This window comes from Physeter macrocephalus, chromosome 12, assembly GCF_002837175.3.
Source record: "Physeter macrocephalus isolate SW-GA chromosome 12, ASM283717v5, whole genome shotgun sequence".
Lineage (NCBI taxonomy): Eukaryota > Metazoa > Chordata > Mammalia > Artiodactyla > Physeteridae > Physeter > Physeter macrocephalus.
Genome location: NC_041225.1, coordinates 19239591 through 19265856, shown reverse-complemented (window position 1 = coordinate 19265856; position 26266 = coordinate 19239591). Strand labels below are relative to the sequence as shown.

General features: G+C 45.5%; 1 long non-coding RNA gene across 1 annotated transcript; it reads right to left on the bottom strand.

Annotated features, from left to right (window-relative positions):
* Positions 1-11597: 11597 nt before the first annotated feature.
* Positions 11598-20324, bottom strand: LOC114487412 (uncharacterized). Its single transcript, XR_003682485.1, has 3 exons — positions 19428-20324; positions 19135-19235; positions 11598-11681 (listed from the first exon to the last, which is right to left on the bottom strand). It is a non-coding gene; the product is annotated as an uncharacterized lncRNA (long non-coding RNA).
* Positions 20325-26266: the final 5942 nt, after the last annotated feature.

Below are 26266 nucleotides of genomic sequence, written 5' to 3'. Positions count from 1 at the left end.
AAATAAACTCTTACTTTTATGGTCAATTGATTTTCAACAAGCGTGTCAAGACAATTCAATGGGGAAAGAATAGTCTTTACCACCACTAGTTCTGGGACAATTGGATATCTACATGCAAAAGAATGAAGCTGGACACCTAACCCACACCATATGCAAAAATTAACTAAAAATGGAGCGAAACCATAAATCTAAGTGTTAAAATTATGGAATTCTTAGAAGCCCACATAGGTATAAATCTCTATGACCTTTGATTAGGCAGTGGTTTCTTACATATGACACCAATAGTATAAGCAACAAAAAAGAGAAAATAGGTAAACTGGACATAATAAAAATTCATTAAAAAATCCCCAAAAAACTTTTGTCCTTCAGAGGACATCATGAAAAAAGTGAAAAGACACTCACAATGGGAGAAAACTTTTGCAAATCATACCTCTGATAAGGGACTTTGTCATGGACTGAATTGTGTTCTCCAATACTTCATATATTTTAAAAAAATTTATTTTAAAAAAAGCATAGTTGATTTACAATGTTGTGTTTAATTTCTGCTGTTCAGCAAGGTGACTCAGTTCTACATATATATACACTTTTTCTTATTCTTTTCAATTATGGTTTATCACAGGATATAGTTCCCTGTGATATACAGTAGGACCTTGTTGTTTATCCATCCTATATATAATAGTTTGCCTCTGCTAATCTCAAACTCCCACAAAAATTCCTATTTTGAAACCCAAACCCCCAATGTGACTGTATTTGAGATGGGGCCTTTAAAGAGGTAATTAAGGTTAAATGAGATCAGAAGGGTGGGCCCTAATCCAGCATGATTGATGTCTTCATAAGAAGAGGAAGAGACACCAGAGATGTGTATCCACAGAAGAAAGGCCATGTGAGGACACTGTCTGCCAGCCAAGGAGAGAGCTCTCACCAGAAACCAACCCAGCTGGCATCTTTTTTTTTTTTTTTTTTTTTTTTTTTTGTGGTATGCGGGCCTCCGTCTGCCGTGGCCTCTCCCGTTGCGGGGCACAGGCTCCGGACGCGCCAAAAATTCCTATTTTGAAACCCAAACCCCCAATGTGACTGTATTTGAGATGGGGCCTTTAAAGAGGTAATTAAGGTTAAATGAGATCAGAAGGGTGGGCCCTAATCCAGCATGATTGATGTCTTCATAAGAAGAGGAAGAGACACCAGAGATGTGTATCCACAGAAGAAAGGCCATGTGAGGACACTGTCTGCAAGCCAAGGAGAGAGCTCTCACCAGAAACCAACCCAGCTGGCATTTTTTTTTTTTTTTTTTTTTTTTTTTTTGTGGTATGCGGGCCTCCGTCTGCCGTGGCCTCTCCCGTTGCGGAGCACAGGCTCCGGACGCGCAGGCCCAGCGGCCACGGATCACGGGCCCAGCCGCTCCGCGGCACGTGGGATCCTCCCAGACTGGGGCGCGAACCCGGTTCCCCTGCATCGGCAGGCGGACGTGCAACCACTGCGCCACCAGGGAAGCCCCGAGCTGGCATCTTGATCTTGGACACCCAGCCTCCAGAACTGTGAGAAAATAAATTCCTATGGTTTAAGCCACCCATTTTATGGTATCCTGTTTTGGCCACCTGGGCAGACTAAAACAGACTTCGACCTAGAGTATATAAAATGATTACAACTCAAACATAAAGACAGGGACTTCCCTGGCAGTCCAGTGGTTAAGACTTCACCTTCCAATGCAGGGGGTGCGGGTTCGATCCCTGGTTGGGGAGATAAGATTCCACATGCCTTGTGGCCAAAAAACCAAAACATAAAACAGAAGCAATATTGTAACAAATTGAATAAAGACTTAAAAAAAAAAAAGTCCACATCAAACAAAAAAAAAAAAAAGAAGAAGAAAGAAATAAAAAGACAGCCTAATTAAAAAATGGGCAATGGCTCTGAATAGATAGTTCTCTAAAGAAAATATACAAATGACTAAGAAGCACTTGAAACGAGGCTCAACCTCATTAGTCATTAGGAAAATGTAAATCAAAACCAGGAGATACCACTTCACAATGACTGGGATAGCTACAATCAAAAAGACAATAAAATAGATAGCTAGTGGGAAGCAGCTGCATCGCACAGGGAGATCAGCTCGGTGCTGTGTGACCACCTAGAGGGGTGGGATAGGGAGGGTGGGAGGGAGACGCAAGAGGGAGGGGATATGGGGATATATGTATATGTACAGCTGATTCACTTTGTTATACAGCAGTAACTAACACACCATTGTAAAGCAATTATACTCCAATAAAGATGTTAAAAAGAAAAAGACAGTAAGTGTTAGATGCAGAGAAATTGGAACCGTCATATACTGTTGATAGAGATGTAAAATAATGTGGCTGAGCAGTTTGGCAGTTCCCGAAAAAGTTAAAGAGTTTCCATTTGACCCAGCAATTCTACTCCTAGGTATATACCAAGAGAACTGAAAACATATGTCCACGAAAAAAGCTTGTACGTGAATGTGCATAGAAGCACTATTCATGATAGCTAAAAAGTAGAAACAACCCAAATGTCCATAAACTGATGAATGGATAAACAAAATGTGGTCAATCCATATGATGGAATAACATTCAGCCATAGAAAGGAATGAAGTACTCACACGTGCTGCAACGTGGATGAGTCTTGGAAACATCACGCTAATTGAAAGAAGCCAGACACAAAAGGCATCATATTGTATGATTCCATTTTTTATGAAATGTCTGGAATAGGCAAATCTATAGAAAGCAGATTGGTGTTTGCCAGGGGCTGGGAGGAATGGGGAATAGGAATTACTCTAACGGGTACTGGTTTTCTTTTAGCATATCTGATTAAAATGTTCTGGAATTAGATAGCACTGAAGGTTGTACAACCTTGTGAATCTACTAAAAACCACTGGATTGTACACTTCAAATTTTTTTTTTTTTTTGGCCACACCACACGGCATGTGGGATCTTAGTTCCCTGACCAGGGATCAAACCTGTGCAGTGGAAGCATGGAGTCTTAACCACTGGACCCAGGGAAGTCCCTGGATTGTATACTTTTTTAAAAAATTTTAATTTTATTTATTATTTTTTAATTTTTTGGCTGCATTGGGTGTTCGTTGCTGAGCGCGGGCTTTCCCTAGTTGCGGCGAGCAGGCTTGTCATTGCAGAGGCTTCTCTTTGTTGCGGAGCACGGGCTCTAGGTGCGCGGGTTTCAGTAGTTGTGGCACACGGGCTTCAGTAGTTGTGGCTCGTGAGCTCTAGAGCTCAGGCTCAGTAGTTGTGGCACATGGGCTTAGTTGCTCCGCAGCATGTGGGATCTTCCCGGACCAGGGATCAAACCCGTGTCCCCTGCATTAGCAGGCAGATTCTTAACCACTGTGCCACCAGGGAAGTCCCCTGGATTGTACACTTTCAAAAATATTTATTTATTTATTTATTTATTTGGCTGCGCCGGGTCTTAGCTGTGGCCTGTGGGATCTTCGTTGCCGTGTGCGAGATCTAGTTCACTAACCAGGGATCAAACCCAGGCCCGCTGCACTGGGAGTGTGGAGTCTTAACCACTGGACCACTAGAGAAGTCCCTGGATTGTAGACTTTAACAGGTAAATTTTATGATGTGTGAATTACATCTCATAAAGCTGTTATTAAAAAACTAAAAACATTTATGCAGACATATAAATTAAAGGAATTTTCAAAATGTAAATACAGTAGCCAACATATTATTTTGTCCAGGTTAAAATACTTTGGAAAATCTGCAGGCCAGTTAATTTCATTTTTGTTTGTTGTTGTTGTTGTGTTGTTGTTTTTGCTTCCCTGGTCTTTCTCCCCCTTCCCTATGAGTTCTGTAGGATGATGGTTCCTTCCCAATTTTCTCCTTTGTCTGGAACTGCACCCAGAGGTGTGTTCTCAGCAAACAGCATGTGCTCCTCTTTCCCCTCCTCCATGTGTTCTGAAGAGGGCAGAGGTCAGAGGGCAGTGCTGCCCTATAAGGTCTGATGCTCACCTCTGTCTGCAGGCCTGAGCATGTGGCCCACTGCTCCTTTTTGTAGAGATTACATCACATGGTCTCAGCCTTCAAAGAACTCACATTCAGGGGCTTCCCTGGCGGCGCAGTGGTTAAGAATCCGCCTGCCAACACAGGGGACACAGGTTCGATCCCTGGTTGTGGAAGATCACACATACTGTGGAGCAACGAAGCCTGTGCGCCACAACTACTGTGCCCATGTGCCACAACTATTGAAGCTCACGCACCTAGAGCCTGTGCTCCACAACAAGAGAAGCCACCGCAATGAGAAGCCCGCGTACCGCAACTAAGAGTAGCCCCTGCTCGCCACAACTAGAGAAAGCCCACGCACAGCAACGAAGACTCAATGCGGCCAAAAAAAAAACCAAACAAAGAAAACTTACATTCAGAGGCATATAAAACCTGAATGATAACATGCATTTGAGGACACAGGACTGAAGGCAGCGTGGATGCGAGATGTATTTTTCAAGGTGTATCCTTTTGTACTGTTTTTACCATGTGTTATGGATGGAAGTGTGTACCCCCGAAATTCATATGTTGAAGTCCTGACCCCTACTACACCTCAGAATGTGACTGTATTTGGAGACAGCACTTTTAAAGAGGTAATTAAGGTTAAATGACATCATATGGTTGGGCCCTAACCCAATATGACTGGCGTCCTTATAAGAAAAGGAAGGGACACCAGGGATGCGAGCCCACAGGGAAAGGGCCATTTGAGGACACAGCGGGAAGGCGGCCACCTGCAAGTCAAGGGAGAAATCTCACCAGAAACCAATCTTCCAAGCACCTTGATCTTGGACTTCCAGCACCAAAGCCGTGAGAAAAAAAATTTATGTTGGTTAAGCTGAAACCGCACAACTCAGATTGTGACTTGAACCCATGGGCAGGGACTCAAACCTGGCCAGAACCCAGATTGGGACCTGGACCCACTGTCTTTTCATTGAGATCGCACACCTGGCCTCAGGACTTAATGAAGCTCAGGTTCTTTATGTTTCATTGCAGAAAGAATTCAGGGAGAGACAAAGTGATAGGTAAGAAGTGGATTTATTTAGCGAGAGGCACATGCCAGAGACAGAATGCAGTCTGTCTCAAAAGGCGAGAATGGCTTTGGGAGGAACACACTCCTCAGATGGAGTGTGGGCCATCTCAGAAGGCGAGAGGCCCTGAAATATGGGGTGGTTAGTTTCTATGGACTGGGTAATTTCACAGGCTAATGAGTGGGGGGATTATTCCAACTATTTCGGGGAAGGGGCGGAGTTTTCCAGGAATTGGGCCACCGCCCACTTTTTGGCCTTTTATGGTCAGCCTCAGAACTGTCATGGCACCTGTGGGTGTGTCATTTAGCTAATGTATAATATTAGAGTCAGTGTATAGTGAGGCTCATAGTCTACTGGAAGTCAAACCTCCCGCCATCTTGGACCTAGTTGGTTCTAACCAGTTTTTGCTGTATCCTCAAGGGCTATGTCATTGTTTTAAAGGTTGTGTTCTGACCCCTTCGCTCCTGTTTCAAAGCCACCCATCTGTGGTATCTTGTTATGGCAGCCCTAGCAAAGCAGTACACTTTGTGTGTTTTTTCAATCTTTGTTTATCCCATGAGAATAATTACGGTAATACAAAGGAACTTGCAATCTAATTCAAAAACACAATGCTATAGACTGAATGTTTCTGTTGCCCGCCCCCCCCATTCATATGTTGACACCTATTCCCCAATGTGTTGCTTTTAGGAGGTGGGGCCTTTGGGAGGTGATCAGGTCATGAAGGTAGAGCCCTCATGAATGGGATTAGTGACCTTACAAAAGAGACCCCAGGAAACCCCTTGCTCTTTCTGCCAGGTGAGAACACAGTGAAAAGACTGCCATCTACGAAGCAGGACTCCAATCCTCCAAATCTGTAGGCATCATCGTCTTGGACTGCCCAGCCTCCAGAGCTGTGAGAAATATGTTTCTGTTTTTAATTAGCCACCCCGTCTATGGTATTTTTGTTAGACCAGCCCGAATAGACTACGATACACGAAAAGATAATGAATGAACGAAATGAGGTAATACATTGTCAGTTAGCAAGTGAGTGGATGGAGGAATAGCCATCTCCTTCTCCTGCCCTCAAGCTCCCTCTCCTCCACAGGCCTTCCTCAGCCAGGCCTCCTGGCTCTGCCCACTCTGTGCCCTCCTCTCCCCATCCTGTCTTTCAAAGTCCCAGCTCCAGGGGCACCTGCTTGGGGAGAAGCTTTTCCTACCAACCAGAGCATAATTTTGTTTTCCTCTAGACTCTAAGAGAAATCACTGCCTCCAAGCTTCATCTGGAAAAGATTTTGTCTTAGTCCCATTTATTTTTTCAGGTCTGTGAAGACTGGGCCCATCCTATGAGTCTAGAAGGCTCTCCCTGGAAATACTTGTTTTTGGTTGACTGAGTCTAGCAGTTACCTCCAATCAGAAGACCAAAGAAGATAAAACCCCATCAGTTCCATCTACTTGGTTGCTTTTAAAAGAAATGTCTTGCTTTTTCTAAGTATGGGTTTGAAGGGCTCGTTCCAAGAAAAGAATTTTATTTTTTATTTATTTATTTTTCCCATATTAAATTTTAATAGATATTGCCAAATTGGTCTCCAAAGTGACTTCATCCATTTGTAATCTCACCAGCTATGTATGAGAGGACCTATATCCCTACACTTGACGTTGACACATGTGAATGTTTGCCAATCTGATGGGAATAAACATGTCAAGTTAATTTGCGTTTCACTTTTTTACTAATAAGTTGAGCGTCTTTTCACATGTGTCTTAATCCTTTATAATTTCAGAAGAGGAGCTTTTAAAATGTTTCTACAGGTTTCATTTTAGTCTTTGCTAAAGTATAACTTTCCAAAAGGTAACATCATTACTCTCATGCAAATATAAAATGAAAATGTCAAAGATTTCGTCAACTCAGTTAATGAGGGAACAATTAAGATGTTGTGACTAATCAGATGCTACAAGCATTTGCCAAACTAGGCCTATATCGGCAATTTAATACATTGCTAGTTTAGAGACAGAACTGGATAATGTCCAACAGGGCCATAAGCCTTTCAAAGCCTTTGGGGTTGTCTGTTCCATGGGAGAGAAATTAATTTGCATTTCCACTAGAGAAAAATCTACAAGTTAACCTCTGTTCCTATGGACTTATAAAACAAGGAAATGCCAAGGCTAGTGTGCTGAAAAGAAGGAACCCCTGGTAATCTCTTTGGCTCATTTCCAAGCATCTAAAACAATGCCCAGTCCCTTGGGATAGGGTTTGTGGGTGCACTAACCTAACAAATGGGAATCAGTGCTGCCAGAGGTGCTTCCTTGTAGTTACTAGGTGACGGGGAGGAATCTGTGGCTTTTGGTTGCTTATCTTCCCATGTTCTCAGCAATGGAAATAGATCATTTAAGGTTGGCTATTTGTCTTGGTAAACTGAGGAAATTATTGGCCTCAGCCGTCAGGAATTAAATTAATCATTCCTATCTCTAAATGTGATTTTCCTAAATTCATTCTACCTGTTCTCTAACTCTTGCTCCTTCCTTAAAATTAAAAAAAACTATATTTAACAGAATACATAATTTTATAAGACATATCTTTCTTTAAACTTATAACAACATCCCCCCATGCTCCATCCCCCCCACCCGTCATGGCTACTCCCCAGAGACAACCTCTTTCAACTCTTTTTGCACTTTCTTCTGCTATTTACATCCCTATTTTTAAACAGTAGGCTTATATTGCTAATTCTTTATTTTTAATGTATATATTATCAATTCATTTTCTATCATGAAAGATGAGAAGTTTTTCTGCCCTTCCCTTTCCACAAAACTCTACACTGGCCCCACATCCTCCCACCACAGCCATATTATATTTCATTAAAATCAACACTCAGTGATTATGTTATTTTGATTAAATTAATACTAAAGTATAATATAAGCATGTTATTTTAATATATAATCAAGGATATATTAATCATATATATTATATATTATTATATGCAATAATATAAGTATGTTATTTTAATTAATCACAGCCAAGCCATAATTATATACGATTACATCTCTCTCTTTGTAAAACTTAATCCCCCTTGTGTTAAACATTTCTTCATTTTAAAAATTAGCCTAAGGGGAAAAGGAGGAGGGGAGGAATTGGGAGATTGGGATTGGCACATATACACTATTGATACTATGTATAACATAGATAACTAATGAGAACCTGCTGCATAGCACAGGGAACTCTACCTAACACACTGTGGTGACCTAAATGGGAAGGAAATCCAATAAAAAGGGGATATATGTATATGTATAGCTGATTCATTTTGCTGCACTGTAGAAACTAACACAACATTGTAAAGCAACTATACTCCAATAAAAATTAACTTTAAAAAATGGCTGAGTTTTCTAGGTGTTCAATGTAAATTCTTTCTCAAACCCTCTGCCAGAGCCATCAAGCTCCTCTCAACCCAGGTCCTTTCAATCAGATGATGGTCCTTAGGTTCATAAGTGTCCTGCTGCCTTGGGCTGCCTGCACCATGCAGGACTGCTGTGCTGGGACCACCTTGACCCTTGTCTGGAGAGTTCCCTTTGACTCCCCTCTCTTGAGTTTTCTACTTCCTGGCTCCCATTTCCTTCCTCTTTTCACAATTTTCAGTATTTCCTGATAAAGTATATTTGGCAAGCAAAGCTTTTGAAATATTTGAGCATGTCTCTACTGGATTAACACACTATACTTGATTCATAGTTTGGCTGGGTATAATATTCCTAGTCTAAAATCATTCTCTCAGATTTCTGAAGGTTTTGTTCCACTGTCTGCCAGCTTCCAGTGTTGTGGTTGGGGAGTGTAATGTTGCTCTGATTCCTCCTCTTTTGTTTGTGATCTGTTTCTCCTCCTTGGAAGGTTTTAGGGTCTTACTTTTACCCTGGGTCCTCTGAAAGAGCAGGATGATGTGCCTCAGCAAAGGTTTTTTTTTGCTTGTTGGGCTATACCCTTTAAATGAAATCCTTAAATTTTAGCTTTCATTGAAAGTGGGGCCTTGTTAACATCAATAGTGGTGATGAAGTGAAAGAGGGGGATTCACAATGTAATCTAGTGAGTAACAATCAGAAATCATGCCAGGATAAGAGGAGGACCCCTACTCTTATTGGTCCAGTGGTGGATGAATATGCAAAGAAAACGTTTTTAAGCCAAATCCTGGGGACTTAGCAAGAACAGTATAATTTGTACCTTGGGAGGATTCTAGTTTATGGAGATTCTTCTAATTCATCAAAGTCCTCTTTCTACTAAGAAGCTTATTATTGAAATAGAAGGCAGAGTATGTATCAGATGTAGATCAGCAATCTTTCAGAGCTCATTAGAGTGTTTCAAGGCTTTGTCCTTTGATTTAATACTATTGTGGTGTAAATGAAAGGAACATCTATTTTGTGGGGGTTATTAGTATAGGTTCTCTGTCTCATAAAGAAATGAAACAAACCAGTTGCAAAGTAGGGAGAGCATCTGGAACAGGACATGGCTCCTTTGTACATTTCCTAACTGTGTAATTTTCGTGGGCACATGTGCAGACTCATAAGCACTGCCATTTGATACAATTTCTCCGATTATAACTTTTTTTTGAAATGCAAAAAGAGCTAAGAACATAAGATTTACTTTTCCCTCCCTAGTTCTCCTGTCTCTTTTGGCCTCATTCTTGTGCCTTGTTTTTCCAGGGAGAACAGTCTGATCTGGTTGAGGCTGCATAGTCCCTACGAGGGGAATTTCTAAGGAGATGGACGTGAGCTGTATTTGGTTGGACTCTTTCCAAACATGTTAACATTCTTTATGTAAGTACAGACATGGGGGGAAAATGCAAGCAGAGGTTAGATGAACTGTCCTAGGGTCTAGAAGCAGATGCCAGGACCCTCCCACTGCACCAGTCCCTGAAGAGGGTGCTTTTAATGGCTACATTCCTTTTTTTTTTTTTTTTTTAAACTGCTGCTTTTATTTAATTAATTAATTTATTTTTTTTGGCCACGCAGCACAGCATGAGGGATCTTAGTTCCCCGACCAGGGATCGAACGCAAGCCCCCTGCGGTGGAGGCGTGGAGTCTTAACCACTGGACAGCCAGCAAAGTCCTGATGGCTGTATTCTAACTAAGCCACAGATCCGTAGAGTCCTGTGATCCTTGGAGGGCAGACAGTGGTTGTAGTGTTGGCAGTAACTTACCTTGAAAAAATATATATATATGTATATTTTAATCCTCACTCTAGATACAGCATCAGACACCCTAATTCTAAGCACAAATACACACTCCAGGGGTGGCTAGGGAGCATATAATCAAATGCCACACTCCAGCTGTCTTTCTCTCTAATCCACAACAGAGAATTTGTTAATTGGTCCAATGGGTGTTAGAAAAGTGATTTTATAGTTGACATTTGTTTCGTTTGAGAGATAGATTGGCTAAAATTTAGCAAGCCCTTCACCTCTCATCCCTGGAACGGTATCTAAGGCTTGAACTGAATGGTCCTATGTCCAACTTCTGACTCAGAGGATTCTGGTTGACTGATGTCAACCAGGAAATTACTTCTGGGACATGGTTGTGGTTTTGTCTTGACATTAACATATAATGCCAGGTGCAGTGAGACCTGAGACTTAGGGAGCTCAAAAAACACAGTGTAGGGTCTTCCCCGGTGGTGCAGTGGTTAAGAATCCGCCTGCCAATGCAGGGGACACAGGTTCGAGCCCTGGTCCGGGAAGATCCCACATGCCACGGAGCAACTAAGCCTGTGCGCCACAACGACTGAGGCTGCGCTCTAGAGCCCGCGAGCCACAACTACTGAGCCCGCGTGCCACAACTACTGAAGCCCGAGTGCCTGGAGCCCATGCTCCGCAACAAGAGAAGCCACCGCAATGAGAAGCCCATGCACCGCAATGAAGAGTAGCCCCTGCTCGCCACAACTAGAGAAAGCCCACGCACAGCAACGAAGACCCAACACAGCCAAAAAAACCCCAGAAAACAACCCCCACCCCGCCAAAACACGGTGTAGGACTATATTGGGCTTTCTTTTTATGTTCAATACATGTTTGCGTTTGGTCTGTGACTTGCTTCCATTCAAACAAATTAACTTTTGTTAAGTGTATGGGGCTGGGGTGGGGTGGGGGGACCTTCAGCCCTGACTTATCTCAAACCAGTGGTGGCTACTGACATTTACCAAAAAAGAATCTACCAGTTACGTATGACCACACTGACTGAGGTCTGTTTTCAATAGTAGTTCATGTGGATAGGTCATGATTTGTGACTTACTAACCTCCTTTCCTGGATTTAAAAGTGAAAAATGAGTCCAGTGGCCTCTGCTGTTCTATGCTCCCCTGTGCCTGAGAGAATGTTTTCACCACCTGAAAGCACCTTCAGAACTGCAGGAAGAGAAAAGAGATGTCGCACCTGTGGCCAGGGCCAGGATGGGATTAACCCAGAGGTGATTATAACAGTTGCCATTTGGAAGATGTACATGGGGCAGGCCCTGTGGTAGGTGTGAGACTTAGCTTACCTCATTTAGGCCTTGTAACATCTCAGTGAGATGCGCATATTCCAATCAAGAAATGGAAACTGTAAGAGGTTAAGGAACTTGCCTGTGGTCTCACGACTGGGAAGCGGGGAAGCAGAATTTGGAATCCAGGTCTGCCTTCTTTGAAGCCCATGGAACTCGGGTGATGGCTCTAGTCTTCGTCGAAAGTAATGGTAAGGAAAAAAAGTGATGTTACTCTTCTATGAATCAGACTGAAATCAACTAAGTGCACATTAACGGAGAAAGTGTTAGTTTGTGATTCAGAAAAGCCTAGGAACAAATGCTGGTTCTGCCGCCTACCAGATGCGTGCTATTGGCAAGTACTAAATTTTTCTATGGGCCTGAGTTTCCTCATCTGTAAAATGGGACTGATTTTACTTTCTTTTCAAATTTATTGTGAAAAATGAGTGATATTGGAAATACAGCAAGCACTGTACTTAATGCATAGCGGTCCTCCTTCTCTGTTCTTTCTCCCTTGGGGGAATGTCCCCTTGGTAAGATACGGAGGCAGATATTAAATTCATTCATCTTTGCATCCCAGGAATTCCAGACAGCGCTAGCCTGTTGAACAATCTCACTGAATGTTTTTTGACTTAAGTGATCTAGAACTTGTTCTGTGACTGATTGTGAGCAGGGCTTTGAGCCCACGGGGCGGAAGGCAGTGTTATAGGAATATGCGGACAAGCACGGGGGGGACTCTCACTGCATGTTAAGATCAAATGGGCAGTCAGGAGTGGAAATAGAATCCATGCCCTAAAGGACAGGGCCACCCTTCACAGGATTCCTGATCCAGGAGGAAACAAAGTCGTGATTTGGAGAAGCTAAATATGTGAGCTGACAGTCAAGCCAAATAGGAGGACCCGAAGTACTGTTCAAAAGAAAATCAGTAATTTCACAAACATATATTGTTTAGATTAAAAATTTTAAACTATTACATTTAGTATCTAATTGGAAACTAATGGAGGATTATAGATAACAAAACTGACAATTTTATTAAGAATTAAATAGCATGGTTGTGAACAGGAACCAAACATGTTCTCTTAGGATTTCCTCAGTGCTTCAGGTCTAAGTCTTGAAATATTCCGTTTTTCATTTCCAATTCCTCTTTCGTTTTCAGTTTTTATCCATTGTACGTGTGAAGGGAAGATCAAGGGGCAAGAGAGGAGGTCAGAAGGAAACCCACATGGCAGTCTTGGCAGGGACATAGGAGTCAGGGTTAGGGGTCCAGACAGGATTCCCAGCCCAGAGCCAACCCCAAGCAGAAGCAATGATGACATAGACGGACGTGTACATGCAGCTTCCCTCCACTCCTGAAGAAGAGGCTTTTAGTGTTTCTTAACAAACCTGTGGCCAATTTGGTCAGTCACCTGACAAAACCCTAGCTCTAACCATAACCTGACCCAAAATCTAAGCAAATCGTGGTGATGAAGTTTGGATGAGTGGCGTGCTTTCATTTCTTAATGCCCATCATTGCACGGCAGGGCACGCTTCTGTGCCGGTGTCCCCATGTTTTGTCAGACAGCCAGTCAGAGCAGAGGAGACGGCCACTGGGGTTTGGGTGCTCTCAGAGCAGAGACATGTGTCAGAGACCAGGCCTGCATCTACAGATATGCTTTGCCAAGGGTGTTAGACTAAGGGACTAGCATCTTTTCTTAAGGCCAGGGAGTATATTTAGTGGGGTGTTTGTGTCCTGTGTAGGGGAGCACAAGTATCTTTGAAGTTCCTCTTCTCTTAACTTCTCTCTCCATTTTCCATCTTTCTACTATAGGGAAATAATTTCAGCATCTAGCAATCACATCCCCCTTCTTCTAACTGCTAAAGTATAATTTTCAAAAAGTTAAAAGCATACCTCTTATTGCAAACATAAAATGAACACAGACCAACAATTTTATTCAACTCATTACTTAATGATGAAACCAGTAAGATGTTAAGACTAGTTCAAAGGAGAATCTGAAATAGGTACAGACGCAGATATTAGTCAAGAATGCTGCAGTGAATTTGCTAACATGCAAAACTGATTAATATCCTAGAGGGGGTATCTCTATGGACTGAAGTTTATTTGCATTGCTTTGGACAAGAATTGTTTGTATTACTATCCATTTTCTACAAGTTATCTTTTAAAGTGTACGATTCAGTGGTTTTCAGTATATTCACAATGTTGGGCCAGCATCGCCCTATTTTCCAAAACATTTTCATCACTCCAAAGGAAACCCTGTACCCATAAAGCAGTTACTCTGAATTTCTCCCATCCATCCCTCCCTGCAGCCCATGGCAGCCACTAATCTACTTTCCATATCTATGAATTTGCCTATTCCGGACATTTCATATAAATGGAATCATATAATATGTGCTTCTTCGTGTCTGGTTTTCGTTTTTTATAGTGGTTTTCAAGATTCCTCCATGTTGCATTGAGGCATATGCCAGTACTTCATTCATGGCTGAATAATACTCTGTTGTTTGGATATAACAGATTTTGTGTACCTCTTCATCAGTGGTTGGACATGTGGGTTGTTTCCACTTTTTAACTATTATGAGTAATGTTGCTATGAACCTTCATGTAAATTTTTGTGTGAACGTAGGTTTTCTTTCTTTTCAAAAAATTATTTATTTATTTTTTGGCTGCGTTGGGTCTTAGTGGGCTCTTCGTTGTGGTGCGCAGGCTTCTCTCTAGTTGTGGTGCGTGGGCTCCAGAGCACGGGCTCGGTAGTTGCGGCGTGCGGGATTAGTAATACCCCGTGGCATGTGGGATCTTAGTTCCCCAACCAGGGATTGAACCGGCGTCCCCTGCATTGCAAGACGGAGTCTTAACCACTGCACCACCCGGGGAATCCAGAACATAGGTCTTCAATGTTTTCATTCTCTTGGGTATATACACCTAGGAGTAGAATTGCTGGGTCAATAATAACTTCATGTTTAACTTTTTGAGGAACTTTCAAACTGTTTCTCAAAGTGGCTACACCATTTACATTTTCAACAGCAATGTATGACAGTTCCAGTATCACCAACACTTGTTATTGTCCATGTTTTTTCTTCTTTTAATTACAGCCATCCTAGTGAGTGCAATGCGGTACCTCACTGTAGCTTTGATGTGCATCTCCCTGATGGCTAATGATGGTGAGCATCTTTTCATGTGCTGATTGTCTATTTGCATATCTTCTTGGGAGAAATCTCTGGCTATTTTCTTTTAATATTCCAGTTCACCAATGCACTTTGTGTGATCTACTGTTATACCCATGTGTGGAGTTCTCAGTTTCAGGTATTGTATTGTTCCATTCTAGGATTTCTATTTGACCTGTGTGTGTATATATATATACATATATATCCACTTCTTTGCTGAAATTCTCTATATTTTCATTGCAATTCTTGAACTTATTATTTACATATATTCTACTCTGTATCTAGTAACTCCAATATCTGGCTATTTCATGAATTTGTTACTAATAGATTTTGTTCTTTTCTCTTGATTTTTAGTCATGTGGTCTTGTTTCCTCTTATGCCTGGTAATGTATTGATGCTGAATATGGAGTATGAAAGACCATGGAAAAAAAGTGAGTCTTTGAATGGTGTTATCATCTGTTGGGAGAATTTACTTTTGCTCCTGGTGGGTCATTAGGGTTGGGGGAGGCGTTTGAATCAGGCATTGGGATGCTTGTGGGCTGGGCAGGTCTAGTCTTTGTGAAGGCTTGTCTTCTTCTGGCTCTTCTCCACTCTGAGGATGTAATGCTTTGGAGATCCTAACTCCAGTTTTGATCTCTCTGGCCCTGTAAATGTCCAGAAGGTGTGCTTGGCTTCTTAGTCTCCGAGCTGCCACTTGGAATCTGCAAACACTTAGAGGGGAAGAACTTGATCATATGTCTGGCTCACCTCCTCAGATTCTTGCCACCTCAAGTCCTTTGCTGCCATAGTAGTTCTCTCATGACTTGAAGAAACAGATTTAAAAACAATACTTTGTCCAGCTTTTATGGCGGTTTTTGACAGGAGGATTGGTCTTTAACTGCCGTTACTAGGAGAAGTTTCCCACATTTCTCAATGTCTTGATGAAGATGCATGTTGTGGTTGTAGGGTGGTGGTCTTGATGGCCAGGGGTATGGTATGCTTGTGGGGTGTTGGTTGAGTAGGTTGCATATATCAACTCAAACATTCTAATCTCCTAAGCCTTCAAACCCTTTCCTTAGTCTACAATATGCCAGAGAAGTTTTAGCATCTCATCCTCATTGAATTTAGGCCATTGTTAAATCCAGGCTTCGATAAACCAAGGAATCAAACCTTAGAGCCACTCAGATGTGCTGAATATAACACATTACATCAGGAGTCCCGAGTGAGTGTATATCCGTTCGTAAATCTTGCTGAATCCAACCTTACATTTCATCCCTCTTGGTGTAACACTGTAGATTCCATTCCCATACATGACCCTCAGCTTCCTCTCAATACACATGGGCAAGATATTCCAACTTCCTTGGTGTATAATCTACCTCCACCTCGTCCCCAGCAGACCTTGCAATTTTCTTCTGGGCTCAGCTGGCTCAGCTGGGAGTTTATTCTTGCTATGGGCCTGGAGCCAGTGAGGTGCAGTGTGGGCAGGTTTTGAGAACGGGCACCCAAATGGGCGACAAAGGCCCCAGGTGAAAGGTCTTCTTGTCAGTGATTGCTAATTTCCTTAAACAGGGGAAGAGGGGCTGCTTCTGTAGGCAGGGGAGGCTTGGGGTTCAGGAGCTCAGCTTTTTAAAAAAATTTAATAATACATTAGTACTGTTTGTTCAGCGTTTCTAGAACCTACAATTATGTTTTTTATTTGCATTTATGAAGCTCTATTTTGAATCCTCCCCCCCTCCCTCTTTCTTTCTCTTTCTATTGATCAGTCTTTCTAGAGACTGTATTAATTTTTCAATATCCAACTTTTGGGTTTATCTGTTTTCTCTATTACACATTAAAAAAATATATATATATATTTATTTATTTTGGCTGCACCAGGTCTTAGTTGCGGCATGTTGGATCTTCATTGAGGCATGCGGGATCTTTGTTGCAGCACGCAGGATCTTTAGTTGTGGCATGTGGGATCTTTTAGTTGCGGCATGAGGACTCTTAGTTGCGGCATGCACGTGGGATCTAGTTCCCTGATCAGGGATCGAACCCGGGCCCCCTGCATTGGGAGTGCAGAATCTTACCCACTGGACCACCATAGAAGTCTCTCTATTACACATTTGTGTTAATAACTTTTGTTGATAATGTTTTGGATAATTTTGTCAGTTTATGTTCTAATTCTGTTCTTCTCTGTCTCCTCTTCATTTCTTTGAGTTTCTGCATTCAACTTTTTAAAAAATTGAGATATAATTGACGTAAAACGCTGTGTAAGCTTATGGTGTACAACATACTGATTTGATACATTTATACTGCAATATGATGGCCATTGTAGCATTAGCTAACACCTCTATGGCATCACGTAATTATCACTTTGTCTGTGTCCACCCAAATAGTCCCATCACAATCTACGGTCCTGCTCCTTCTTGGTCAGTGTCCTAATCTTAGTAAGAGAATTTGCTGAGGTTGAACACTTAAACTTTGCAATAAAGGGAAAAGAATCTGAAAGAGAATGAACATATCTATCTATCTGAATCACTGTGCTGTACACCTGAAACTAATACAATATCGTAAATCAACTCTACTTCAGTAAAAAAAAAAAAAAAAAAGAAAAGAAAAAGAACCCCCCCCCCTGCAACTTTGCAACAACTTTGTAACCTGAACAATTATATTTAGGATCTGAGGATGACCCTTGTGTGTCCTGCAGCTGTACCCTATAAAGGATTCTTTGAATGTCACCATATCCGTATCTTGAGGTTGAAATTTAAAACTTCATGCTTATTTAAAAAAAAAAACTCTTCAGGGCAAGTCAGAAACAGCCATCTCACTCTACACTCTTTGTAATTATCATCATCGTCATAGCAATCAGTGTAACAGCAGCAACGGCCCTCCACGCCTTGTCCTCCATCTACCCGTCACACTGCCACCAGTGCTCACTTGAGTAATCCTGTGGCCGCTCTATGTCACAGATTACCACACCCCTTTTGCTCCCAATGCATATGCACAGCTATGTGAGTAGCCCAGCCAGAATTCCATATTGAGGAACTGTGTGTGCTGGGGACCCTCCTGGCATCAGTCAAGGTCCTGGCAGGAAACAGAACCCGACTCAAGAGACCTGCGACTGAGCAGGCGTGGGCAAGACTAGGGAGCCACCTGTATGAGTTTGCTAGGGCTGCCATAACAAAGAACCACGAACCACGTGGCTTAACAACAGACACTGTCTCACACTTCCGGAAATCCGAGACCGAGGTCGCTTCCTCCTGAGGGAAGGATCTGTTCCAGGCCTCTCTCCTAGCTTCTGGTAGTTCTTTGGCTTATGATAGCCTAACTCCAATCTTCACATGTAATCTTCACATGCTGTTCTCCCTTTGTGCCTGTCTGTGTCCAAATTTCCCATTTTATAAGGACACCAGTCATACTGGATTAGGGTCCACCCTAACGAGCTCATTGTAACTTAATTACACCTTCAGTGACCCTATTTCCAAATAAGGTCACATTCTGAGATACTAGGGATTAGGGCTTCAACATATGAGTGTTCTGGGGGACACTCCTAACACCTCGAGTGCCCAGAGATGAGTGACAGTGCGAAGCTGTTACCACCTGTGCTGGATGATTCTCCACCCTATTTCCAAAGGGCTTCAACATATGAGATATCTGGGGGACACTCCTAACACCTCGAGTGCCCAGAGATGAGTGACAGTGCGAAGCTGTTACCACCTGTGCTGGATGATTCTCCACTGGCCCCTCCAGTTCCCCTCTCCAACCTTCACCTTGTCCTGTGCCCAGGAGCCCGATCTCTGCAGACGGCATCGCCTGGGCTCCCTTGCCTTTTGGCTTCTATTTGACTTGGCTAACGGGCACAGGTAGGAGCCTCATGGGTGGGAGGAGAGAGAGGTCAGGGCACCATACCCCATAGGACCCTTTCCATCCTCTCCCAGCTGCTTTCATAGATCACTTTCTGTGATTTAATGTCATATAGTTTATATATTTACTATCTGGCAGATAATAAGAGCTTAATAATGTTTAAAATATGGGTAAAATATGGGTGAGTGTATATGCGGATTGTTTCACTTCCAAGAACTTCTGTACATTTAGTAATAATAGCTGACATTTATTGAGTGTTTATGTTTGTTCTAAGCACTTGCATATATTATACACTGGATAGTACCTATAAAGGAGGTGCTATGATTATCCCAATTTTAGAGCTGAGTAGACTGAGACTCCCTGAGTTTCCTATCTTGCCCAAGGTCAAGGTTGCACAGTGAACTAGTAGCAGGAATGGGATTTGATCTAGGGCTGTCTGTCCCTAGAGGTATGCCCTAAACCACAAAGACATATGTGCTGATCCGCTCACCAGACCTGCCCTCCCGACTTGACCTTGTGCCAAACACGTTCATTTTCCAAGCCCCAGTCAAACCACTGCTGTTCTGTGGGGCTTTCTCAGTCCCCTCTCAGAGGAACTGACCCTTCATTCTGTGCACCCCACTGTCCCCAGCATGACGCCCATGACACTTTGTGCCTGCTTTCCTACCTGAGAGTCCTTCAGGGCAGGGAACCCTGTTCCACTCATGTCCGCAGTTCCAGGGCTTGGCAGCGCATCTGACGGTCGGGGGTGGGTGCCGGCAACTATTTCTGGAAGGAATATTTTCTAGCCATCCCTGCCCACCCTGAGTGCTCTGCGGTACCCAAGTCCCCCTGAGAACAGCTGACTCCCTCCCTCAGTTTTGCTCAGGGGATATTTGTCCATGGCCTGCAGTTCTGGACCACAGCTGCCCCTGCCCCCTGGGTGGGCTGTCCCGTTTGTCCTGGGCACAGGGCTCTTACCTGGCTTCTCACCTGCTGGGTCAGATGCGGGTTTCTGATCCTCTCCAAACAGATTCCTTGGCCTCCAGTGAAGCAGTTCTACTCAGTTCCCAGGAATCTTGTGGGAGCTTTACTTCAGTTTTGTCCTAATTAAGTCACATGTTGTCAGGGGGTCCCTTTGTCAAAACGCGAGGGTCATGTTGGAGTTCCTTTCCCTCTCTTTCTAGGATGTTGGATTTAACTGCTTCCTTGAGGAGACGCCTGGGAGGCCCCCTCAGCTGTTCAAGGCCAGCGTCCACGTGTCTATTTCCACCACGCTTTGAGGAAACACTCACTTTTAAAGCCCTACCTGCATATTCGCTATAGTTTTTCTTTACTATCACCTACTCCATACTTCCCAGCTTTTCAATCCTCTGAGAACCAACGTGCCTTGTTTCGTTCCTGGGTAGGGGACCTGCAGGGGAGCCCTAATATCGGCATCTTCTGTGCCCACGAGGGGCGTCCAGTGTTGAGTTTGGTGTGAACCTTTGCCGCAGGGTCCTACAACATCGCCGCTTCTTCAGCAGCTCCGAGGGATCCCTCGTGAGATCACGGAAAACGTACGCTCAGCGTTTAAAAAAATCAGAAAATAATTTTTAGCTTTTAACGCTGCTTTTTGGTTATTTGTAAAAACGTTTCTTGTTATTTTAAGTGCCGTGTTATTCCAAACACACCTGGATTTCCTGGGGTGCATTCTGTCCCCCCAGAGATAAATGCCCTAGGTCGGCAACCTGCCTCTGGGACAACAAGATGTCTTTTTCACCATCGCCTCCTCCTCCTCCTCCTGCTCTCCGGGCTGCCTCCCCGCAGGGGCGTTGGAGAGGAGAGGGGCCGCGGCGCCCCCCCGCGAGCGCAGGGGGAGAGGCGGGGAGCCCGGCAGCCGGGATTGGACTTCCTCCCTCCACTCCGGAACTGCGCTGGAGCCACCGGGACTCGGAAACCCTGGCGGCGCCGCAGGAGCCGGCGGGATGGGCGGGGCGCGGCGACCCGTGGGCGGGGCCGGGGCCGGGGCGGGGCCTGCGCGCGGGCTGCGCGGGGCGAGCTGCGCCCGCCGCGCTCTCCGGACTCCCGAGCGCAGGGCGCCGGCTGGCTGCGCTCCCTGCCGCCGCCGCCTCCTCCTCCTCCCGAGCGGGCTCGGCCCGGCGGCCGGGGCGATGTGAGCCGGGGCCCGCGGGCGCGGCCGGACCTCCGCGATGTGGCTCAAGCCCGAGGAGGTGTTGCTGAAGAACGCCTTGAAGCTCTGGGTGACTCAGAAGAGCAGCTGCTACTTCATCCTGCAGCGGCGCCGCGGGCACGGCGAGGGGGGCGGCCGGCTCACGGGTAAGGGGCGCGCCGGGGCGGGCGGGCGCATCGGCCGGGCCCGGACCTCGCTCCCCGCCGGGCCCGCGGCCCCAGTCCGGGGCTGCGGCGCAGGTGGCGGTTTTGTGGGAGACGCCGGGCCGGCCCTCCCTCGGGCTTGTTTTCCTTTCTCCTGCCTCTCTCCTGCAAGCTCCCGTCGAGGTGGTGGCAGAAGGGACTTGCGGGCTCGTGCATTTTCCCGGGCGGGGCAGGTGCCTTCGCCGCCTGGCCCGGTGACCGCCCGGAGGCCAGGCTTGGCTCGGGAAGCGAAGGAGAGACGCCGGCTGGAGCGAGGGCCGCCCGGGGAGGAGCGGGGTCGCCGTGCGGGGCCAGGTGACAGCGGGTGCGCCCCGGCCATCTGGACGCGCCCGAGGCTCCAGGTGGTGTCGCGGCTGGGGACACACGGCCGGCCCACGGCGGGGCGCAGCTCGGGAGGCTCTGGCAATCCGGGACTGTCGGGCGGGTGAACGGGGCGGGCCGGGCGGGCCTGGGACCGTCTCCACGCCCGGAGGAGAAACGCAGGTGGTACGAATTCCGAGCTCGTGATCTTAATAGCAGAACTGAGCAGGTCGGTTCCCCGCCTCCATCCCTTCACTTTCCTCCTAGGAATGAAAGGAGGAAAAAAACTCAGGCTTGTAAAATGTATTTAAAAAAAAAAAAAAAAGCATTTTTTCCCTCTAAAAGTTATGGTCCAAAACTCTTTGCAAATCAGGCCTTTGGATAACTTGCATATTCGCTGGGACACCTGTTTAAAAGGTCAACAGAGGAACAATATGAGCCTTTTCCAGTTGTATCTAGGGAAGCTATATGGAATTTCAGATTTTGGAATCTGAACTAAGAGGGACTTTAGGTCTTCCCATTTTGTCCCTCCTTATACCAAGGCCGGGGAGAGGGCGGCCACCAAGGGGACGAGCTTGGGTCCCTGGCTCATTGTCGGTGACTGCTGCCTGTTTATTCTGGGGGAGGCCCTCCTGGAGTAAAGGCTACGGGGAAATGCGATTCATACGTCCTGAAAGGGCACAACCAAGTGCCAGGGCATTACCCTTCCCATACTTTAGAACTGGGAGGCCGGAAAGCAGGCAGTTGGATTTGGTAGGGAGGGTAGAGACTTCACCGAGCCTCAAGGAGTCAGCCGGAGTTGGTGGCATTTCCGGATGGAAGGGGCGGTGGGGTGACCTGTGGTCATGGTGATCATGGGGAACAGGTGGGCAGCAGGTGGGCCTGCTCTGCGAGCTGTTTGAAACTCTGAGTGGGGGAGTTAGTGTAGGAGGTTGGGTGGGCCCTCTGGCCCCCTGGGCAGCACAGTGGCAGTTAGTGCCTGGGCTCTTGGGAAGTGGAGGTTGGTGGCGACCTGTGGGGCTCATCAGAGGCGAAGAGGCCGGAGGAGGGGTTCATCTCCCCAGTCCTTTGAAGGCTGTGTATCTTAATCTTTGGTGCATTAAACACAGCACCTGGCCTATAAATGGTCTCCTTTAGTAGAGGGTGAGGACAGGGCTTGAAGATTTGTGAAACAGGAAACTTAAGGAACGTCGGTCCAGCAAACGTTCATTGACTTAGTTCAGCGCACACTGACTGTGGGACGCTCCTCCTGTGGCTGCTTTGGGAAGGACTTTAGGTTATTTACCATCCAGAAGGGGAGGTGGGTCCAGGTGACAGCGGGTGCGCCCCACCTGGTCCACCTGGTCCAGACCTGGAGGGCGAAGCCTCGGATCCCGTGCCTGATGGAGGTTCAGGACGCCTTCCCTTCTGGAGAGCCTGCTTTGAGGTCCAGTCTGTCTGAGATGGACTCAAAATCATGCTCCCACTCCTGCTGCATTCCACAATCAAGCAGGGCTGTAGCACCTGTGCCTTTGGGCTTTACTTTGGTGTTGGGCTTGCTGTGAGTATGCACAGTTTTCTTATTCTTTTTTTTTTTTTTTTTTTTTAATTTATTTTTTGGCTGTGTTGGGTCTTCGTTGCTGCGCCCGGGCTTTCTCTAGTTGCGGCGAGCGGGGGCTACTCTTCGTTGCGGTGCGTGGGCTTCTCCTTGCGGTGGCTTCTCTTGTTGCAGAGCACGGGCTATAGGCACATGGGCTCAGTAGTTGTGGCTCGCGGGCTCTAGAGTGCAGGCTCAGTAGTTGTGGCGCACGGACTTAGTTGCTCCACAGCATGTGGGATCTTCCCAGACCAGGGCTTGAACCTGTGTCCCCTGCATTGGCAGGCAGATTTTTAACCACTGCGCCACCAGGGAAGCCCAATTTTCTTATTCTTGAAGGCAGTAAGATTGGCCAAAAAAGGGAGGAAAATTCCCCACAAAAAGACCCCTGGCACTTTGCTTTATTTCTTGGAGACTCAGAACCTCCTGCTGATTGTGAAAGGGTGGCATCCCTTACGGCAGCTGAACCCTCCACCTTTGGACATTTAGCCGGGGAGCCAATGGCTGTACCAGTTAGGCAACCCTGTTACCACATCCTCCGATGGCTGGTCTTACTGGGGCCCTTACGAATGTTGTAAAATCAAAACGTGACACAGAGGCCAGCTCCATGTTGGTGGCGGTTGTCAGAAGACATAGAATTCTAATTTGGCGGATGTTTAGCAATTTATTTCAAAGATTTAAAGCTTCAACTGAGTTTATCTGTGAAATCAATGGGTGTGCATTCTGAATGGTTTTAGACTTTTCTTTGGAGAGAAGCAAGTAGAGGATGATTAAGAGGGCTGGAGATAAAATGTAAAGGAGCAGTAAAAGGAAGTGTCTCTTCTTGTATTGCGATGCTGAGTTTGAGATTAGGTAGTATGGGCTTAAAAATGTGAGGTCTCCACTGGCGTTTAAAGTAATCTGACATGTTGAAAACTTGCCCACCCTCAGAAATAGAAGGTTTTGTTTCACTGAGGATTGTAATTTGTCCTCCTGCTTACACACACACACACACACACACCCCTATACACATCTCCAGGTTTATTTTCTCCATAGCCCTTTCTAATATACAAAATACTAATTTTGTTCATTGTTTCCCTTACTAAATGGTCTGGTCTATGAGGGCAGGTATTTTACCTGTGATGGTGCCTAGCACTGCAGATATGCTCAGTTAACATTTGTAGAATGAATAGATGGTTGAGTCCATGCATGAATGATGGAGCCCACTTTTTTTTTTCTCAAAAGTTGGGTGGGTGTGGAGGCCCAGCTTTCAGACTGAGCTGATCACATGGGCCAGGAAACATGCCCTCTCTCTTCTCGGCTTCCTGTGTACCTGCAGGCTGACCCACCGGAAAGTTGGAGAGAGTCGGTGGGAATTGAAACCTCCTGTCTATTTTTGTAGCTTCTCCTTTGAGGGCAAAGGAGCGGGGCACCAGCCTCTCAGGTGGCTTCAATTACCAGCCCCAGCGACCCTCTTTGAGAAGGAGATCCTGGGCTGGGGAGGGGGCAGGCGGTGGTGGAAGGTAGTGACCTTCGCTTCCAGTTTGAACATGGTGTGGCTGAACACAGTATTGTAAGATGTTTCCACAACTCCCCTGACAGTGATTTTTGCTGCCCTGGAAGGGAGGAAGTGAAGTTATACAGTGTTCCCTTGGATACGGTCTCCAGCCTGTGGGAATATTTCTTATAAAAGTGCAGCTCTGGGCTTCCCCGGTGGCGCAGTGGTTGAGAGTCCGCCTGCCGATGCAGGGGACACGGGTTCGTGCCCCGGTCCGGGAAGATCCCACATGCCGCAGAGCGGCTGGGCCCGTGAGCCATGGCCGCTGAGCCTGCGTGTCCGGAGCCTGTGCTCCGCAATGGGAGAGGCCGCAGCAGTGAGAGGCCCGCGTACCGCAAAAAAAAAAAAAAAAAAAAAGTGTGCAGCTCTGGAGAACAGAGTGGGAGCAGTTAGCCTTTGGGAGGTGGTGGCCGAAGGGCACCTAGCATCACTGCCCCCTCCCCCGGGGGTCTCTGATGCACTTAAAATGAGCAGCATGAATGAAACTTTAAAGACTGATGGGCTTCCCTGGTGGTGCAGTGGTTAAGAATCCACCTGCCAATGCAGAGGACATGCGTTCGGGCCCTGGTCCAGGAAGATCCCACACGCTGCAGAGCCACTAAGCCTGTGCGCCACAACTGCTGAGCCTGCGCTCTAGAGCCCGTGAGCCGCGTGCACCACAGCTGCTGAAGTCCGTGCGCCTAGAGCCTGTGCTCCGCAACAAGAGAAGCCACTGCAATGAGAAGCCCCCGCTCGCCACAACTAGAGAAAGCCCGCGTGCAGCAACGAAGACCCAATGCAGCCAAAAATAAATTAACAAAATAAAAATAAAAAAATGAAGACTGAATATCACCACCCAAATGTGCCCCTCTGAAGGATTTTATTTATTTTTCAGTGTTTTATTACGCACATTCCTGTATAATCTTGCAGTTCTTTCCCCAAAGAGGCTGGCAGTTTAAAAGTTATAATTTAAATCACATATTGATGTTTTCTGCTTTTCAGAGTGTTTCCCTTTGGCCCCTGTTCCTGTCGCCGCCTTTGTGGCAGTTATGGGCTAACCGATTTTCTAACAGGGTCAAGGGAGGAAGTATGGAGTGGAAGTGGAAAACATGGGCTTTGGAGTCAAGATAAGTTTGTTGGAGACAAATCTGGGCCGGTTTATTTGGCTTCTTTGAGCCTTCGTTATAACTCTGCCTTAAGGCACAGACAAAACCTAACTTTAGAGAGTTAGAAGCTGTTTTCCACCCTGGCTATCCCATCTTACTTTCCCATCAGCAATGCACAAGGCTTCCGATTATAATAAGGGTTAGAATGAAAATAAACAATATACATGAAGGGCTTAGTTGTGCTTGTCACCTGGTAGGTTTGAAGAAAAGCAAAGCAAAGTAACATTTAAAAAACCGAAGAACAAGAGCGCGTCTTAGAACAAAAGCGTCGTAAAGTAGTTTGCATTGTAGTGAAGGATGTAAGCAACATTTATCTATTAGTGCAGGATTTACTAAGTGTAATTAGAAGATTAAATATTTAAATAGCAATTTGTGCCAGCAGGATTTGGATACAGGGGGTCTTTGACCACATTAAATCCTAGTAAATAAAGGGAACTGAGTGTGAGTGGCCGGCTGTACCCAGGGTGAACCGTCTCCTGCCTTTGGAACAGTGTCCCCATGACTGGGGGAGTTTCATCTAGGCATTCCCGTGGGGTTCCCAAAGCTTGCTCAGAATGAGTCTGTTCCGTTGCTGGAATGGTGAAGCCCAGCACCAGTGTGGCCTTTCTTGGCTAGTCCGCCTGACATCAGCTGGAGTCCTGCTCAGGTAGCTGAAGTTGCTGGTGGATTTCATCCCCGCCACCAACAAAACCCCTTTGGTCTCAACAGGGTGGCTGTTGCATTGTGCAGACTCCCCACATATTGGCTCTAGAGTCTTACATACTTTGGTCTTGTTTTCTAGAAGCACAAGGAAGAAATCACAAACAACGGAAGTACTTTGATTCCAGGAGCATATATCAGAAGGTTTATATAAGTAAAATAACTGGTGTTATCTCTAAGGGCTGAT